At 40.6% G+C, this 17,387-nt stretch overlaps 1 long non-coding RNA gene across 1 annotated transcript; it reads right to left on the minus strand.

The window, feature by feature from the left end:
- Positions 1-8,682: 8,682 nt before the first annotated feature.
- Positions 8,683-9,520, minus strand: LOC147890434 (uncharacterized). The gene is made up of 3 exons (XR_015542683.1): positions 9,439-9,520; positions 9,256-9,352; positions 8,683-9,081 (listed from the first exon to the last, which is right to left on the minus strand). It is a non-coding gene; the product is annotated as an uncharacterized LOC147890434 (long non-coding RNA).
- Between the last annotated feature and the right edge of the window lie 7,867 nt (positions 9,521-17,387).

Below are 17,387 nucleotides of genomic sequence, written 5' to 3' on the forward strand. Positions count from 1 at the left end.
ACAATACATGATACAGAGTACATGCAAAAACAAAAAAAACAAAGGCCATCTCTCCCTTTGAGAGAATCTAGGTCTTGATCCCAGGAGTCGTCCCATCTAGCCCCATTGCCTTGTGGGTGTAGGGATTAGGAACCATTCCCTTGACCAGTCCTTGGGTGTGGCACATGGGCAACCTTCAAAGACCTCATGGGTGTCATGGTTAGAAGAAAATTACAACAATGCAACACAAGGTTGAAGGCCTTATATGTGAGGATTGAAGATCCCTAGTATGTCGAGGAAGCACAAGAACTTATGAAACCTTTTAAGTTGAATATAAAATCTATGATGAAGATGACTCTCTCTCTCTCTCTCTCTCTCTCTCTCTCTCTCGTGGCTATGCCTTGCCATATCTACTCCAAAAGGTCCACATAGACCTACATATGCACCTTGGATGCTATCAACATGTTCCAAGCCTCCTGATCTCCTCCAAACTGCTTCGACCAGTCCATACTTGCTAGATGTCTACTATGCATAAGATCTCTCCAGCAAGAGCTCCACGTATGGCCAAGTATTCTTCAGATTACAAGGCAGCCTACATGCTACCCATGTGGCAACCCCTTTTCTTGTGTTTTCTTTATGTGTATGTCCCACATGATAGCCAATGTGTTGTCCATGTGGCAGCTCTATGTACCACCTCAGATCAATCCCTAGCATCCTAAATGAATGCTAACATGTCATCGAACACACACACATGTGCACTCCCCTTTGCTTTGGGGGCTCACAAATAGGGAGGTCACCACACACACTCCAACAAGGCCTACTACAGGCTAGGTTGGTAGCCTAATCAATTATCTAGGACTAGATAGCTAGCGTTGGAGGGAAGGGAAAGACTAGCTCCTCTCCTATAAATATGACCCCATTGGGGCATTGTTTTAGTTTTAAAGATGCCACTGAGATCATGCAATTAATTAGGGTGTAAGGTAGATTTCGAAGGTATCTTCAAGCCTTAAATTGAGTTATTTTGGTAGCAAGTTTGATGCACGTATGAATACTTTTGTGAGGTACTGTTGCACCAGATTGACTATTCACTATCTCATATCTGAGTGTCCTTGAGAGTGACATGTTCATACAAGTTGGATCTACTTAGGACTCTCTTTCATTCAAAGTCCTTCCTTTGGTTTGCATTTGTTCCACTACATAGGGTAGATAATCAATTAGCAATCGCTATGTTCTCGCAGTCTATCAGGTTCAAGAGTGGTGCATGCAATTTTCTAAGAGATGAATCCAAGAACATTACCAAACTCATGCTCTAAAATAGCTATGGTGTCATCTACAAGGTTGAAAACCATAAACTCTTATGAACTAGCATGAATGAGCTAGTATGATGCCTCCTCAACATCTAAAGCTGGGTTCAACTCTAAGCTCACTCTAAGAGAAGGTAGTAGTAACAAAAGATTCCACAAAAACACAACTAGCATAAAAGGAGCAACCTGTGGGCAACCAACAACAAGAGCTGAGAGCAGTCCATAGAGAGGAATGTGGAGAGGATTGAAAAGACTTTGAGAGGATGGAGTAGAAGCTTGGACAGATTGAGCAACCTTGGAGAAGATGGAGCATCTTTGGAGAAGATAGAGTAGATTTACGGATTTTGTTCAAGATATTAACAATAACTATTGTGACCTTCCGTGACTCTTGCTGCTCCTACCTTCATTTCTGCTCCCATACACCACAGTTACCTATTTGCTTCTCACCTACATGCCGACTATCTTTTTCTCATTCCCTTAATGTCATTGCCATCCATGCTATGCTTCAACAATGTATCAACAAGTAGAAGCCACATTCCTAGCCATTGCCACAATCAAGTGGGCATTATTAAACAATATAACTCAAGCATGGATAAAATGAGAAACAGAATCAAGTGACATTAGCCTAAGGAACACAATTCAATGATGTGTAGTTAGCACCCAGATAATCCAACCTACACCTATGAATTGAGCATTCAATAGAAAATGACGATGTACAAAAGCTTGGGACAATGCCTGACTCATAACAAATTACAACCCTAGATCCTATGAGTCTTCCAAACTTGTTCTCCATCATTAGCCTGCCACAAATAGGAACACATTGTGACTTGTAAACGTTTGTATCAAAGCACATTGTGAGAATAAACACATCTCATGTCATACTTGGAAAGAAAAAAAAACATGATGATAAATATGTCTCCAAATAATAGCTAGCATGATTAGAATTAGAGAGAGCTAACCTTAAAATTCACCAACACATCTCCACAACCACAAGGCTAACATGTTTTGAAAATAGCAACAACAAGCTACGTGACAAACTCAAGCAAGAATAAACATATTCTATTCAGATAGTAGATGTACAAGGATGCGCTCAAGAAACATTTTTTAGAATCTAGTGAGTGTTTTATGCCTTGCAATTCAAACCTTTCTTGCAATTGTGAAAGTGCAGCAAAAACTGAACAAAGAAGAGAGCACACATGCACAAGGAACCAAGACTACAAGAAAGAAAGAGAGGGATCTCAAGAAAAGGCGCACAAACTACTGGGAAAAATCTTCACCGATGAGATGAATACAACAATGGAGGGGGGGACACACATATATACCCTCTCCCGCTCCTAGTTGGCTGCTATACAAAGGGGCCAACACCTTGCTCTATGGAGCCGACCAACCAGCCAAGGTGGCCAACTAGTAGGTTGGTCCACTTGTAGCCTATAACCGGGCCTCGTAACCCAACCAACCAGGTTGGTTCTGCTGCCCCTAAGGGGTGGCTTTCATGCTCCCTATACAAGCCTACAAAGGGTGGTTCAGGGGCTGCCATTGCAGCACATAGGTAGTAGACCCAGATGTGCCCTGAGCAAGGCCATATCTGCCCTCTACCTTACCCTGCACTATCCTCACAGGGGAGCATGCACACCCACAATAAAGGCTCTCACTTTTAAGGTACCTTCACATTGTCCCGTCCCTCAAAACACCTCCTCGATTTGAAAACACCCTTCAGACACTACATCCTTTGCTGGTCACCAAAAAACAGCCCAGACCTCTGCACACTCTTCTCCCAAATACCTCCAAAGAGCAGCCCTAGACCTCCACAAACTATGCTGGCTCCATGTGCTCTCCATGCCTTAGGTCTACAGCCAAACATTTGGCTATGATACCATGTGAAAGTGCATTGCAAACTGAGCAGAGAAGTGAGCACACATGCACAAGGAACCAAGATTGCAAGAAAGAGAGACACTGCAAGGGGATCTTAGGAAAAGGCCCGTGAACTCTTGGGTTGAACCTCCATTGATGAGATGAATACATATAGCCTCTCCTCCTAGTCGGTTGCTATTCAAAGGGGCTCGACCCCCTACTCTATTAGATCAACCAACCAGCCAAGGTGGCTAACTAGCAGGTCATCCACCCTAGCTTATAACCGCCTACTACTGGGAGGCTATAACCAAATCAACTAGATCTGGTATGTTATCCCTAAGGAGTGGCCTGCATAGCCCCTATAAGAGCCTAAAAAGGGAAGCTCCAGGGGCTTCCATCATAGCACATAGGTAGACCCAGACGTGCCTTCAAGGGGGTTAGATTTGCCTTGCACCCCAAGAATCTCTAAGGGCTTCCATTGCAGCATACAAACTGGCCCATGTGAACCTTGAATAGCCTTGAATCTGGGTAGGACAGCTCTGCTTAGGTAAGCCTATGGTAGCTATCTGTTGCCCTCTAGATGCTGCCCTATTTGATGGAATGCGAGCAGAATGCTACCCCTATGATGTGTGGATAGTGCACCTACTACTGACTATTATCTGGCTGCTCTGAATGGCTGTCGAAATGAGGCTAATTTAATGTGCCTAGCTACCGTAAATGTATGCTATGGATTACTCTTGTGGATGACTGCTATAAATATGTGCTAACTTCAATGCTATATACTGCAACCAATGCATGGAATGCACCCAAAATCTAAGGGCTTGAACTGCTATATGGTGGCTTCTGACTGGTGAGGTTGTTTGCATGGGTTAATGGTAGAAATGCCCTCAAATGGTCTGCTTTAAGAGTGGGTAATCTAATAGGAGCATCTTCAAAGCAATGCCATGATTGGAAGGATGCATTTTTTATATGAAGGTAATCATTTTAAAATTATTATAATAGTATTATGTGTTGATTGAATGTATTTCCCTCAAAGGACATCTGATAAAAGCTATGCTTATGAGAACTTGGGCCATTTGGATACATGGTTGGAGGACCTTTGATACGCTTCAACATCCTTACCTTCATTGCCTTCAAAATCTATCCTTCCACAATTTTCACTCATATCTGCTACTCAAAAAATCAAGCCTCGAAGTTGCCCAACAAGAATACATGCAAACAAGGACAGTCAACTAAACAATTCATAGTTCCACACAGGATAATGCATCCTTGAATTTTTCAAAGGGATGATTAAAATCCAAAAGTTATCGAGGTGTATAAAGCGGGAGAGCAAGGGGTAGAAAAAAGTAACTCACCTTTATGGCATATGAGGTATCCCTTCCTTTTCTTTGACCCACTCCTTGTTCGATGTGATTGAGTCTGAGGGTTCAATATCAATCTTGATTTCAAGGTTTTAACTTTAAAAGGAAATCCCATGAGAAGCTACAAGTGCATTGCTCAGACCTGCTATATGTGTATCTGAATAGATCGCCATTGGAGGAGGTTTTGGAGGTTCTCTTGCTATCTTATGACATTTTGAACCATTATTTGGAGGTGTCTTGACTATTTCGAGGGTGTTGCAACTATTTCAAGGAAGTTCTACCTCTATATCAAAGAAAACAGTTGCTATTTTACATTTTTCGATCTCTTTTGGTGCTTGTTGCCACAAGGCCCTATTTTAGTTTCAAAGCTACTCCACTAGTTTGGAGAAATTGAGTGCTCATGACACAATTCTATGATTTACTGGTGGTTTCAAAGTAACATTGAAATTCAATACTCACACAATACCAGCCGAGGTTTGAGTGAGAGGATTCATTTGCCACATGAGGAGCAATTATCAATCATTGTTTGGACTGATCTTAGAGGCATTTTGTTGCCCACTCTCAAGGATTATTCCTAGTAAGCACTCAGGTTTTGTTTGATGCATATGGAGTTTTGTTTCCATCTCCTTTGCTCAAATTTGCTAACCCTAGGTTTTCCTTTGAAAGTAAATATAGTTTTCAGTTGGGTATACTACCTTGTTAAGCCAAGAAATTGCTACATGTATTTAGAATAGTAAATCATTTCCAATCTTATAAATTAAGAATTGTTGGAAACAAAGGCAAGGAAGCAAAGAATGACAAAGATAAAGCACTTGCAACTTTAGAAGCGTATACTAGACAAAAACCAAAATTAGAGAGGAAAATAAGCTTTGTGAGAAAAACCATTCATATATTTACATTGCACCTTCCACAAAGAATAATATTTGGAAGCTTTATGCTGCTAGTAAATAGTGAAACTAGCAAATAGTTACAGCTACCTGGTTCCTGAAATGCAGGAGTCTCACCATAAGATGCAATCACCTCACTCACGTACAAATCCTCTCCATTATGATGCAGAGTCTAGCATCTATATCAGAATAGGATCATAATAGATACTGTCATCTAGCTCTCCAGAATCACGTGGCTTTCCAAAAGAACACGACCAAAGAATCATCCCCAGAGCATAAAGTCTGAAAGCCTTTGAACTTTCTTCTTGCTGAGCATACCTCAACATCATGGTATTTCATGTAACCATAGCACCATGAGTGAACAATTCAAAGACACATCATACATCATCCACAATCACACTTTTTATGTACGTATCCACCAAAATGTTTCTTTGACCTGGTCAATTGAATGGCCGACATAGTCTACAGGTATGCCAACTAGATTTGGGGTAGATTTTCCCCATACCCAATCCCATCTTGGACCCTCCAACTTTGCCTAAAGAAGGCAACATTTAGACCCATCGGTACCCATGGTTGGCCCTATACTAAGTTCTATCCATGACAGTCCACATGAGACTATCCAACCCTCTTCTGGGGCATTCAAGCAGCTACAAATGGATATCCATGCACAACCCATCAATCCCTATTGTGGATCTACACATCCTATCAAGGGCACATGTCCTCCCCCATTAATTGTGTATGCATTTGCCCATATGGAAGCCATGCTTGCGCCCATATGGAAGATCATATGAAACCCAAATTTCGAATGAAGTCTACCCTACCCCTCTTGGGAAAAGCCCTTGGCAACCGATCTTTATTTGTACTTATCGATGGAGCCATCTATCTTGACTTTGATTTGTACACGGCCAAGTTAAGCACTTCTTGTCAGAGGCTAGCAAGCCTCACCAATAGAGGGTTCTTTGGTTTGTGACAAAAGGGATACTATCTAGCTATTGCATCCTTGATCCCCAAATCCTCCCAAAGTAATGGTTAGGAAAGAAACACTGTTCACAAAAAAGTTCTAAACTATATAATTTCACACTGACTTGCATACAGTTAGAAAAATACACCAACACTATATCTTGCCTCTCTCCCTCCATGACGCTCACTTTTTCCCATTTTACCTGACCCTTTTGTACATGATTCCTCTATTGGTATCGGATCCCATGGTATGGGTGAAGCCAAAGATTGATGGAAGATGAACAAAATGAATAACGTCAATTGAAATCATGGGAGCATCAGTAGATGTTTTGATTTCACACGTGAGACCCAAAGAAGGCCAGTGGCATGATTATCCATGATCGAGGATGCACATGGGTCTTTGTAGGCTATAGTCTCTTGGGGTGCCGACCGCCTTTATTTTTGGTTCTATGCATTCATACTCCACATTATGAGCCATTTTTCTTGAAGGCTCTCCTCGTGCTTTGCGGACGCATCTGGAGGATGGAGCAGTTGAGCACCCATGATTCGTGATCAATATTTTTACTTGCCCCCATCCTCTTTCCCATGGTGATCCCCATGATGTGCCGTTGATGGTGCATTATGAAGTAGCAGATGTTGACGCTTCTTTGACATATCCTTCAAAGGGCCAGCCACCTTGCGGCATATTATGCAGCCAGTCTGATAGTTTCACTCGAGCACTTGGGCCCCGTACCAATCCATCTTTTATGATTTTTGTTGGCTTGCATTATGTCTTATGAGCAGTTAAAGTCCTAAAATGATGTAGCCCTTAGATTAGTTTGCATCAAGCATTTCACTTCTCATCAGGCCTTGTAGGAGCTCGCGGATTGTCATCCATCTCTTGAATGTGTCGTAGGCCTGACCAGTCTGACAGGTTCGACCCGTCTGACCTATTTGATTGTTTGGCTATCCAACAACTCTCGATCGTGTTTTAGATGCCACCATAGTTAGGCATAGAGTGGGTTGGTGGAATTACGTACATAGGGGAGGAATACTTGCATTTATGAGGGGAGCCTTATGCAAGTGGGTGTTAGAGGAGATGGAAGGGAACGTTGAGGTAAACATTGGAGATTTCTCCTATATTATTGTATGCCCACCTTTTTGGTTGAGAGATGTATGGTTTGGGAGTTGATGCTCGGATCTAGGAGCTCCTTGAGGAATACAGTCTTTGCACGTTTTTATCAAGTCTTTCTCTCTCTCTTCATAGATGTTTATAACTTTAAGAAAAGTGTCGATCGTGGTCTTCCTCGTTCTTTGAATAGACTAGCATATCATTAACAAAAACCAAGACGAATGTCTGTAATGGATATTGAAAGCTGTCTTAGGGATGTCGAATTCCCTTATAAGTGGAGTAATAGCTTACAAGACACACCTAGAATAGACCCGTCTTGAACATGTCATGTGTATCATCTAGTAGACTCGCACATGCTTAAAGAGCCCTTCATAATGTTAATGTTAATCCACAAAACAAGAATGCCTAAGTCTCATGATTGCCAAGATTAAGGGCCTAGTATTATAAATTCTCTTCACAAATGTATGAACCAGTACATACAAAATTTTCTAGTTCACTTTTATCCATGTTGAAGAGACCTTGGACCTTTCAAATCTTTTTATCTTAGAAAGGGCCAACTAGATCAGTTTGGTCATGAGGGAAGGTATTGATTGATAATATGGTCAACTAAGTATTTATATAGCTTGCAAGACCTACCTAGAAGAGACACATTTTGGATATGTCATGTGTATAATCTCATCTTGGACATGCTTGAAGAGCCCTTCATAATGTTATATTATTCCACATGTGGAAGCTAAGAAACAAGAATACCTTGGTCTCCTGATAGCCAGGATTAATGTTCTATTGTCAATTCTCTTCACAAATGTATGCAGCCAGTAAGTATTAAAATTTCTAGTTTTTTTTTTCACATGGATGCACCTTGCCATCATTATGGCTATTACTTTCAGTATTGCATTTCATTTACAATGTAATATAATTTCACATCTATGCACCAACAACCACTTTCATGGGTACTAGTTTGCATTAGTAAATTCCATCTACAATAGTGTTCTTCTACTACTAAATTTTGACTTCCAATCTAAGTGTTTTCGGTTCTATAGAAAATTCTTGCCATACTGGTGGCCCCTCTTGTGAAATAGAGTACATTCTAAGAGCTGATACTTATTATGTGGCACTTGCGACGATGTCATAAACTTGAAGTACTGATGAAAGACATTTCGAAGTTCAAACGTAGTACAATGTCTCAGTTTTAATATACGAAGTGAGGATGTTGGAAACAGCAAAATAGAGGACTAAAAAATGAACTTTTCAAGGTTTGTCCGTTTGTCTTTCTGGGTGGGTTTGTAAGTCTGCCCATTCATTGTTTCTCACTGTTACTAGCGCCGCTGAACTGCATTGTTCGTGATACAACAATTCTACGTTAATTCACCCTTTCTTCCCACCAACACACAAATTTTAACCTTCTGCGGTTCTGTACTTAACATTGTGCTATCAGCAAGTACAAAACTGGAGCTCACACCGCAAAATTATTGCTGGCGGAAGACAGTATCCTCGGGAAAGCATAATCAGCTCAATTTCTCCATTACCAACGTTTCTCTCTTCTTGGTAAGCCCATCCGGCTCATTTACCTGGGAGAATGTCACGCCCTTCTTGGCCACTAACGCCTGCCCCGAAGCCCTCAAGTATTCCTGCAATATCCACCGTTCGGAAGTGTGTTTTTATTAAGAATATATGTAATCGCTGAGATCATAGCCGTGCCCCAACTCTAAAGGTGAAGATTACGCATATGAGAAGCTGGTCGTGTTCAAATTTAAAGAAGAATCCATACAGAGCGGCGGGGAAAATAAACATCAAACACCTACCGCATATAAGGTGATGGCGGCTGCAGCGGCAACTCCGAAGACGGGGACGATCCAGTGGGCAGGGTCGACGAGGGGGGGTGGATGAGGGCGATCAGACCTGCAGGGATCAGCAAGGAGAGAGCTAGAAGGGAGGAAAGCAAGGAGAGAAGAAGCAAGAAGAGACGAGGAGGAGTGAGAGGGTACCTCTGCATGATGGTAGCGGAGAGGAGCGTGAGAGCTTAACAATGTAGATTGAGAGCGAGGAGCGTGAGAGCTTACAATGTACAAGGGGCAGGTGTTGCGTGATCAAGGTGACAAAGAGACAATAGTCTCTGAGAGGATATATACAGATAGTATGGGCGGTGGACGCTTGCAGGCCACCATGCGGCGGCGCAACTGTCCAAACCGTCTAGTGTAAATTAGTGAGTGATCTTGACCAATAAATGAAGTTTGTTCCAAATATATAATCATTATTGTAATTGTTCATCCATATGTGGTCTATAGTTGTTCCATTAATAGTAGTTGGTTGATTTATCAATTGAGTGAAGTTTCTTTGTTTCATGAAATGTAAGAGTTGTTTATTGTTGTTGTTTGAATTATTGATGTTGATGTTGAAATCTCCTATGATTTTTGTTGTTGTGTCATCATTTATTCTTTGTAGTGTTATTTGAAGTGACTTAAGTAGTGTTTCTTTTTTTGTTAATGGGGAATTGTATACATTTATGACTATAATTTTTTTAAATGTTTTTGTTTTGAAGATTGTAAGGTAGCATTTAGATCCTTTGTCATTGATATAATGATCTTGAATGAGTTCCAGAGTGTCTTTGTAACATGTCGCAATTCCTACTCCATTAGACTTTTGTAAGCATATGAAACCTAGCAAGTTTATTGTTGTGTTTTTGTTATGTAATTCTTGGAGACAGAGAATTGTAGCACTCATAAGGCTTTTATCATGTAGAAGGTTTATTTGGTGGGAGTTAAATGATCGTGTATTTAGTGATTGCAATGTCATGATGTGTTGGTCTTCATTTGAGAAGTTCCTTTGAAGGGTATGCCATTGTTTGTTTATTTTGAGTCTTCTCATTTCTTGTAAGACGTTGTTGTCGATTTTGATGTGCTTTGCTTCCAACGGCTTGATGATGTAAAGGTTTTCGGGGTTTCGTACGCGTGAGAGTGTTGTGTATATTAATCCATGTGACTTTATGTTTGATGGGTCAAATGCTAGTTGATCCATTGATAATCCTTGTGAATGATGGATCGTTCTAGCAGCTACAGGTTGGATTGGAAATTGTCTACGTGTAATTGAATTTAGGTGGTTTTTGCCAATTTGGAATTCTCTTGTGATTTGCAATATTGGCATCCATTGTGTTGGAATTTACTCGTTGTTAAGAGCAGAGTTGTTGATTCTTGTTTGTTTTCCTATTGATGGATTGTTGAATAAGATCCAAACAACTTGTGTGCACATGTGCTATATTTGAAGTTTGGAAAATGCCGTTTGCACCGTTTACCAAGCCATCAGGGATGTCGAGGTTTCTAAAACATATTTCGACTATCATACCTGGCTTAAGTTGTAGCTTTTGGTGTAGTCTTGCTGTGTTTGTTGGGTTTGAAGGTATTATTATTGTTTTGCTACATCATGTCTTGTGACGTTTGTCTATTGCTTTAAGAGTATGAGGATTTTCCTTCAACAAGTGAAATACCTCTTCATTATGTGCGTCTTTGGAGGCATTAATGTAGAATAGGTGAGGCACACTTTCTTTTTCTCTTGGTTGCCTATGGTATTTTTTGTTGATGTATGATATGTCGTTTGTTGTATGCTCTCCTGTTCTTATTCTATTAAGTATTTCAATGTATTTTGAATTAGTTTGGCGCATTTGTTCTATCAATTCATATTAAAAGACGTTGTCGTTCCAAAAAGAAGTTTGCATAGTTTCTTTTGTAGAATGGTTGAATGGCCTATCAAAGATACTTCATCAAAGACAACAAGTTGAACGTCTTTGTAGAGTTGTGATAGTTCTTGCAATTTCTCGCTTGAAAGACTTGTGTAGTGTGATGCCATTAGGCGCAACTGCAATGCTGAGTGTATAGTGGTTCCACCAATGTTGAAAGCAGCTTTTCCTGTATATGCTAGGAGAAGAACCTTTGGACAGTCTATGTTGTTTGTTTGTTTATGTGAGTAGTTTTGCAGAAGTGCTTGTACTATCGCCAAAAGCGTAAATGTTTTCCCTGTTCTAGCATTTCCTATCAAAAAAAGGTGAAATGCTTGTGAGGGTGAAATCTTTTTTTTTTGCATTATGTCTTCTATAATCAAACGTTGGTTGTTGTTCAAGGCTCTAAAGTTAATATAGTAATCTTTTTTTTTTAAAAAGTGTAATTAGGGAGTTGCCTTGTTTTTTCTTGATTGGGCATGTCTATTGCTATGTCATACACAGGAATGTTATTGTTCATGTCAATATTTGATGTGCCTGTGTTTGTGTAATTACTTGTACAATTTTCCATGACTTTTGTCAATAATGTGTTTGTTATCATTGTATTTATCATGCCATGTTAAAGTGTAGTTATCAAGGCTTGGCTCTACTTTGTGAAATGGAAGAAACAAAAGACATTACTCTCTATAGTAGTTCTATGGATCCTTTATTTCATTGTAGTTGTTACTGTTGGGGAACTGAAGGGAAAGCATGAAGTGAACACAAAATGAGAATGCTTGCTCATAGAATGAAGAAAGGTGAGGTCCTTATGTAGGCACCTCTTACATGATCACTGACATCACTGATGACCTCTGAGCTCCACAATCATCTCCTCAATCTGCTCCTAGATTCTCTCAATCATCCTATGTGGCATCTACCACCACCTAACAGTGCTTATGGGCACCTAACTGTGCCTCTAGCACACACACATGGGGAACTGAAGGGAAAGCATGAAGTGAACACAAAATGAGAATGCTTGCTTATAGAATGAAGAAAGGTCAGGTCCTTATGTAGGCACCTCTTACATGATCACTAACATCACTGATGACCTCTGAGCTCCACAATCATCTCCTCAATCTGCTCCTAGATTCTCTCAATCATCCTATGTGGCATCTACCACCACCTAATAGTGCTTATGGGCACCTAACTGTGCCTCTAGCACACACACATAGAAACCAAGGTGTGCCTGGGGCATACACCTTGAGATATCCCATCATACCCCCCTCAAGGGAATGCCTCAGGCTATGTCAAGGATACATCTAGTCTCATAGTTTCTCATGCCATCTCATGGTGGTCAAGGATAAATCTATGGCTAGGTTCTCATGCTAGCAAGGGGTTCCCAAGGGTGTGAAGTAAACAAAAGGGATACAAAAGGCCTTCCAATGATTATCTCCCCCGCATGTACATGCACACAATGTTTGCAGGAGGTACCATGGAGCAAAACACATACACATGGCCTACATCATATGGTGACCAGAGGTGTTTACAAAACACAATATTTTATTTCATTCATTTTGGAGGACTATCCAGGCTGAGTACCTTGACTCAACATAAAAAAGGGAGATCTGGAGCATATATGGAGATGATTCAAAAAGCATAATCTTCATAGGATGCCTTAGCTTGTGGAGGCACATCAACTGAAACTAGATTGGCAGTTTCTGACTTTGTAATTGCTTCCTTTTTGGCTCTACAAAACTTTTCATGGTGATTGTTTTTGCCATGGAGTTTGCATGGATTGATCTTGAAGCAGTCTTTTGAGAGGTGATTAGTCTTCCCACAATGTTTGCAAGGTGAAAACTTGCCCTTCTGGATTTTTATGGCATAGGCTATGTCATTGCCCACATCATCTTCTTCTTCTCCATCTTCTTCTTCTTCATCTTCACCATTTCTTCCCTTTCTTCCCAAATCTTGCTAGAGCTTGTTCTCCCTCGTTTCTCTGCCATTCTCCAAGCCCTTCCTACTGGAGATACCTCTCGAATGGGCAAACCTTCACCTACAAGGAATTGAAGAAAAGACGTCGCTCTTGGTCGCCATTCCCCAAATAGCACATTTTTTTGCCATCTTTCTGTTGTAGAATACTCCTTGCCTGCTGCACCATTGCTCAAGCCCTCTTAGGACTTGATGGGTGACCTCAAGACAAACATTTTGAGTCACTTTTCGGCCCATTTGGTTTAGTAACGAAGGAGAAAACATCAAAACACAGACTCAGCCTACAGTAACTCCCCCGAGCAAAACAGCACACCATTTCGCCCAACCTCTATGCTGGATCTTCTCTGGTATATGAGCTTTCCTTTTCTTTAGAAAGCCCTATTTTCTTTGCTTTGAAGAGTGAGATGCAAGCCCTCCAAATTCAGGCCTCTATTTTGGATAGTTTTGACAAGGTTGTGTGTTTGATGCTACATTAGATGCTACTTTAGCATTTTTGATGTTTTAAAGTGTTGAATAGCATTAGTACAACTATGGCTACAACTTTGCTTTAAGTTGCTACACTTGGATTTGCTTGGAATGCTTTCATTTAGCCACCTCTATGAAGCATGCAAATGAAAACATCATTTCCATTATGTTTTATAGCATGGAATTTGGTTGCAAGCCTTTGCTACTCTAAATGCTTGTATTTTGAAGCTCTTCAACTCTTTCTAGCCTTGTAAGAGAGTAGACACTGCCCATTCTGGGTTAGACCCTCTCATGGCTACCATCTTGAATATGGATAAGTTCAATGGTAAAGGCTTTCACACATGGCAGATGAAGGTTAAGTTTGCTTTGTTGAGGGAAAACCTCTGGGGGCTTGCCAAACCGGCTTCAACTTCTTCTTCAACAGCCTCTAATGCTGGAGAATCCTTAGCTCCAACGAGGCTCCAACACACCCAGCAAAAGATCCTGCTAGAGAGGAGAAAGCCTATGGCATCATTGCTCTTGCCTTAGGAGATGACTATATTCATCACATCTCTGACTTAGAGTCTCCTTCAGAAGCTTGGCAGAAGCTTGACATTATTTTTGGTGCTAGCTCTCACATCTCAAAATTGTCACTTAAGATTTCTTTCTTTGAATTGAAGATGGTTAGTGGCACTCCTTTTGCTACCCATGTCAATCATATGCGGAGTCTCATGACTCAACTTGCTTCTATCAACTCTCCAATCACTACAAGTGATGCAATGGCAGTGTTGCTCAAGAGTATGCCTGAAGATTATGATCATGTTGTTACCACTTTGAAAAATCTTCCTAATCCTAATCTTGAAGGTCTTATTTCTACTCTTCAAGAAGAAGAAAGGCACATGAAACTCCGGAACAAATGGGCTCAAGGAGGATCAAAGGGCTCTGATACCATGTTGGGGAACTGAAGGGAAAGCATGAAGTGAACACAAAATGAGAATGCTTGCTTATAGAATGACGAACGGTGAGGTCCTTATGTAGGCACCTCTTACATGATCACTGACATCACTGATGTCCTCAAAGCTCCACAATCACCTCCTCAATCTGCTCCTAGATTCTCTCAATCATCCTATGTGGCATCTACCACCACCTAACAGTGCTTATGGGCACCTAACTATGCCTCTAGCACACACACATAGAAACCAAGGTGTGCCTGGGGCACACACCTTGAGATATCCCATCAGTTGAAGTGTATGATCTTTGCTTTTTTCTTTCTTTTATTTTTTTTTGATCGTTTGTATATTTGCTAACAAAAGTAGCCAAGCAAATATCTTGAAGAGCAATATTTCTTTCCAAGTATTTCACAATGATGTCATCAAAAAATATATCAGTGCTTTCAGGGTTTAGTTTTTGCAAATGTTCACGACGCTTTAGTAGCAATGAGCATTTCTATGCGGGGTTTGTGTTAATATATTAAAATTGCCTTGTTGAAGTAAATAGTGGCAAAGAAAGAGCTAAATATGCTGCTTGTTAAGAACTTATGTATTGCATATTTAGGATTGCGTTTCCTACTTTCCTAATTCGTTCATTAGGTGGAGCATCATAATTTATGGTTTGGGAAAGAGCTTCTTTGACTGATGTGACGCCAAAAATTGATATTTTAATTTGGCATTGGTATTGTTTTTGTCTATGTTTGATAAGAGTTTGAGTATCAAGTGATAGCCTAGCGGCTCTCACTTATTTGTATTTTCTATGATATTGTATGGGATTCAGAGGATGAGTGGAATGGCTCATTGTAAATACCATAGGTATGAATTATAAATACCTTGGTATGGGGTGAGAGTTATTTGTGTATGGGATATTATGGGGTTTTTAGAAAATAGGAAGAGAGTCATATAAAGAGGTGGGCTCATGTCCATGTGTTCCAATAATATAAGAGAGGCTACATGCCAAGCGTGTGGAAGGCATGTGGAGGAGTGTGAAGTCAAGAGGAATCCTTCTAGAATTCCTATGTGGAATAAGGAGGATGTGGACATGTGGAAAAGAGAGGGTCCCTATGGGCTCCATGTGGGAAGACTCTTGACTTTCTTAATATTTTAAGAGTCTTGAGCATCTTTTGATGGGACACATGGCAAGAGTAGCCAAAAAGGACATGGATGGTGACATACGTGCTTATGTGATTGATGGGGAAAGGATTCTACAGGCAGCAATTGTAAATGGGTGAAAGAGGGTAACAAAATCTCTATAAAAGGAGCCCTCCTCTCCCTTGTTCATCAATCTCTTCCACCATTAGGCCTCATGTTGCTGTAGCTCTAGTCTCCCCAAGCCTCTTCCATGAGCCTTCTCTCCCTCTTGTAGATATTCTCTTATGTAGACTCTTGAGTCCATCTCTCTCTAGTTTATTCTCTCTCTATGAGTAGTCTTGGAGCTTCTACTCCCTCTTGTATGTATGAAACCTCTTCTTCTCCCTTGTGTTTATAGTGTTGGAGTGGATTCTCACTCTATTTGTAATGAAGGTCACTTCAGGTTCTCTCTCTCTTGAGTGTCTCTTCCCTTTTCTTTCTTTCAAAGCCTTAAAAGTTCTTTCTATTCGGCTGCTCACTGTGCACACATGGTCCATCTGTTTCCCGAGCCACCATGCAAACTTCTTCCCCTCTTCTAGGAAAAATCTATGAGGGGTGGATCGTTGATGAAGGTGGAGTCTTGAGGGAGCATCCTGCTCAGGCGAAATTAGCATGGGTGGAGGACAGTTTTTATGACAGTTTGACCCCCTATTAGTATTTTACTCATAACTTTCTATTCGATAGTCCGATTTTAATGAAATTTATATCAGCGCGAAGCTCTCTTTAAGATGCATGTTTGTGCATGATCAGATCTTAAATCAAATACTACTACAAGAAGTTATGATTCTTTGTGTTTGATAGTTTGTTTTTATGATAGTTTTTACCCCCGTCTAGTAAACTGTCCATAACTTTTTGGCTGCTTCTTTGTTTTATATGAAACATGTATCAGCACGAAGCTCTCTTTAAGACGCATGTCTCTAGGTGCTTAGATCTTGAATCAGATACTGCTGCAAAATGTTATGAGTCTCTATGTTTGACAGTCTATTTTCATGACAGTTTTTACCCCCTTCCTGTAAACTGTCCATATCTCTTCAACCGTCTGTCTGTTTTCAATGAAACTTATATCAGCGCGAAGCCCGTATTAAGGAAATCTCTTTGTGTGCTTGAATCTTTGATATCATGTCTCTACTGAAAGTTATAGGCCTCTGTGTCTAATGATAGTTTATAGAGTGTTTTGAGCTAAGTGTAAAGGTGTCTATGAAGGAGGTGCAATGTTTCCTCAGAATCTACCCATCCGACCTAATTAGCCCCTTCAAACTCCTCGATATATATCAGTTCATGTCATGTTGAGCCGTAATATCTTGTTTCAACAACGTATCGCTCTTCTCTTTGGCACAGACCGGCTCACTGAGATTATGGCCTCTGCTGATCCTTTCCTTCTCCCTATGCTTGATTACAACATCACTTGGGATGTTATCATGTTCATTCTCATCTGAGGGAGGAAATTATAGTGTGGTATCTTGGCATAAAAGCTTCTTTCTAATGTCCCATTCTCAATGATAAATATCTTTGTCAGTCAATTCGAAAGCAGTAGGAAGTGAAGAGGTGCATGAAGTTTATTACCCCCAACTTCATGTCACATCTTTTGGTGGAGACGCTGGGTACGTTTGGTATTGGATTCATCCCACCTTACTAAATGGTTGCAACCCGTTTAAGAGAACTTGAAGATTGTGAAGGTGATGCTCAAGCTATT

The sequence above is a fragment of the Dipteris shenzhenensis genome, chromosome 19 (genome assembly GCF_047967505.1).
Source record: "Dipteris shenzhenensis isolate YYH24624 ecotype China chromosome 19, Dip_SZ_1.0, whole genome shotgun sequence".
In the NCBI taxonomy this organism is placed as follows: domain Eukaryota; kingdom Viridiplantae; phylum Streptophyta; class Polypodiopsida; order Gleicheniales; family Dipteridaceae; genus Dipteris; species Dipteris shenzhenensis.